The 3,280-nt window shown below is 40.0% G+C and overlaps 1 protein-coding gene across 1 annotated transcript in view; it reads left to right on the top strand.

Moving 5' to 3' along the window:
* Positions 1 to 3,280, top strand: part of Ac13E (Adenylyl cyclase 13E) — a 286,840-nt gene that overhangs the window by 187,870 nt on the left and 95,690 nt on the right. The window lies entirely within an intron of this gene.

Genomic DNA, 3,280 nt, shown 5'->3' on the forward strand with positions numbered 1-3,280 from the left:
ATGAGGAATAATAATATATTCTGTAAAGACCACCAGCTGTGTTGTTCAATATACAGTAACTAAACTAATAAAACATATGTGTTGAGTACCACTGAACAGCATTTTCTAATAAGTCAGTGTAATCAAGTAAATGATGTATTCTTTATTAACCAGTATTAATTTTATCCACTACAATACTCCATTTAGATGAACCTTGTTGAAAGAATATTGATTAAACAAAATCTGTGTTTAGAAAGTAACCATCTTGGTCAATGTTTCTGGGAGGATCAGCTTAATGGCTTACACATAATGTATTTTCAGCCCCCCAAAAATCTAGTGTTTGAGTGTGCCACTATCTTTAAGCAGTATTGTTGTGTTTTCCTCATGTTTTGTTGTTTATTCAGTGATTTACATATTTTCAGTTGACATCACTTTTATTCATATACTGTATAATTTTCAGTTTATAATTTTCTTGAACGCTATGGCATAAGATATATACTTAACCCTTTCAATACAATTCAGCAGATCTGCCCTTAAGCTATTTACAAGATTTGTCACCATCAAATATACATGCTCACTTACTCTATAATAACACATATCCATGTTTATTAGTTTTACTGCTAATTGCAAAATAAATGTTTGAAAACTGTTTTATTTTCTATATTATTTCACTCTAAACAACCAAAATATTTTTCCATTCATTGTGAGATGATTTTAGAATAATTTTTAGAAATTTGTTTTATATCATTTTCTCTAAATAATAGTAAAGCACTATGATTTTGTGTAAAAAAAAAAAAAAAAAAAACTATATTCATTGAAGTGACTACAGTATGTTATTCCGTAATAATTTCCCGATAAATAGCTGTCGAAAGATATAAAGTTACTCGACTGTAATAATCTCCTGGGAGCTTGCGCCTCGGTTTCTACCTCTCGCTAGGTAGAATCCGCTTCACTGCCTGTGATCAAGGGCTCAGTAGTTGCCTGTCCTTCCTCTCCCTTACAGAAAAGATGGCAGTCTGTCTTCCCTTTGGAGGATAAGACAAGCAGGAAAGTTTCTCTCCATGACATGTTAGCAGAGGATCGGGCTTGCTTAAGTTTAGCGGATGAGTCTCGCACACTGTTGCACACCCTACCACCCAGTGAGATGGGCGGGTGAGCTCGTCTGCCTAACAAAGGTGTGCACTCTATCTCTGCTACGCATATTGCTCTCTTGTGTGAGTCTTTCCATCAGGACTCACAAACGCAAGCAGTAGTGTCTAGAGCTCAGGCTAGTTCTACCTAGCTAGCGCATAGGTAGACAAGCAAGCACAGGTAGACTACACTTTACCTGTGCACTCTGATAAGGGTGTGAGCTCAAATGCACCTTACCAGCTCTTGCCTTGACAACACTTACTTTGCTGTCCGTTTACCTTACGAGAAGAACAGCCTCTTCCTTTGCAAGGTAAGATAGCTTTACCTGCGGTTAGACATGTGGACGACACCCTCTTCCCTAGGGAATTTGAGCATAGGAAAGGGCACAAGTTAACATTCTCTCGTGCCCGCCCATTCCTTGACATTCAACCTAAGCCAAGGATATAGGCTCGAGGGATTCAATCGGGAACAGTCTCGTTCTCGAAAAATGCTCCTTGGTTCATGGACCTTGTCCAGGGAGTGAAGTAGGCGGTCTCCAGATCAACCAATCTCCTTCCGACAGTTCCACCTCCTGACTTTTTGACCATTTCTTTAGAGGTTTCAACTTCCTCTAAGAGATTGATGGTCGTACTGATCCTAGATGCAGTAGCTCTGCCAGGCAGCTTCCTCCTCCTGCTGTCCCCTGGCCTCTTTCTCCTGAGGTGTCCGCAAGGTATCTGATTCCCAAGGCATGCATCAGCCAAGGACCCTATCTGGGAGATGCTGGGGAGTATCCCATCATCCCTTAGAGGAAGAAACAGAATTAGAGGGCAAACACTCCCCCTCTGAGGGACACAGTTCATTCATAAATGAGAAGAGGATCAAAATCTCCCAGGGAGATCTCATTCACAGACAACTACAGTATAGGATTGTTCCCTGGGCCAGAGTTTGATTCCCTGGCTGATCAGAAGCTATTTTCATAAAGGTGATTCCCCCTTGGGTCTCTGATTATAAAATAGAGAGAATCCAGATATTAAGAGATATATTTGTCTTATGTGAATGTACAGTGTATGATAAACACATAAATTCGCAAAATTATTAATCATAGCCAAGTACCGTACTGCAAAGTTACCAAGCTACAATGGTAGAGATGGGTTGAATTTGATAGTAGGTACAAAAAGCCTGAATTCGAAAGGAATAAGTAGGGGAGAATTGTAATCGACTTTTATCTTTCTTTGTAGCTGAGTGGCTAAGTCAGTGGAACCACAGGTTCTTGGGCTCTGGTTCGATTCCCTGGCCGACCAGAAGCTATTATCATAAAGTTGATTCCCCCTTGGGTCTTTGATCATGAGGTACGGAGAATCCAGATATTAAGAGGTATATATGGCTTATATGAATATATAAGAAAAACATTTATAAATGTGCAAAATTTCCATTAATCATAACCAAGTACTGTAAACTTACCATCAAGCTACAATGGGGGAGATGGGTTGATTTTCATTGTAAGTACAAAAAACCTTAATTCAAAAATAATAAGTATGGGAGGATTAGAGTTGTGGTGGCCTTGCTGGAAGTTTCCTCGCCTAGTGATTGCCAGACTGGGGTTCGAGTCCCACTCAAACTCGTTAGTTCCTTTGGTCACTGCAACCTCACCATCCTGTGAGTTAATGATGGGTGGTTTGGGGAGTCTATAGGTCTATCTCCTGAGTCATCATCAGCCATTTCTTGGCCCTCCTTTATCCTAGCTTGGGTGGAAAGGGTTCTTGGGCACTGCTTATATGTAATATGGCCAGTCTATAGGGCATTGTCCTGCTTGATAGATCAATGTCACTGTCCCTTGCCTTTGCCATTCATGAGTGGCCTTTGAAGAAAAAGTAATCAACTTATATCTCTTTTTATGGCTGAGTGGCTAAGTTACTGGAACTCTAGTTTCTTGGGTCCAGGTTTGTTTCCCTGGCCGACCAGAAGCTATTATCATAAAGTTGATTTCCCCTTTGGTCTCTGGTCCAGAGGTAGAGGAATGCAGATATTAACCCTTTTACCCCCAAAGGACGTACTGGTACGTTTCACAAAACTCATCCCTTTACCCCCATGGACGTACCGGTACGTCCTTGCTATAAAATGCTATAAAAAAATTTTTTTTTCATATTTTTGATAATTTTTTGAGAAAATTCAGGCATTTTCCAAGAGA

Source organism: Palaemon carinicauda, chromosome 24 (genome assembly GCF_036898095.1).
Source record: "Palaemon carinicauda isolate YSFRI2023 chromosome 24, ASM3689809v2, whole genome shotgun sequence".
NCBI lineage: Eukaryota > Metazoa > Arthropoda > Malacostraca > Decapoda > Palaemonidae > Palaemon > Palaemon carinicauda.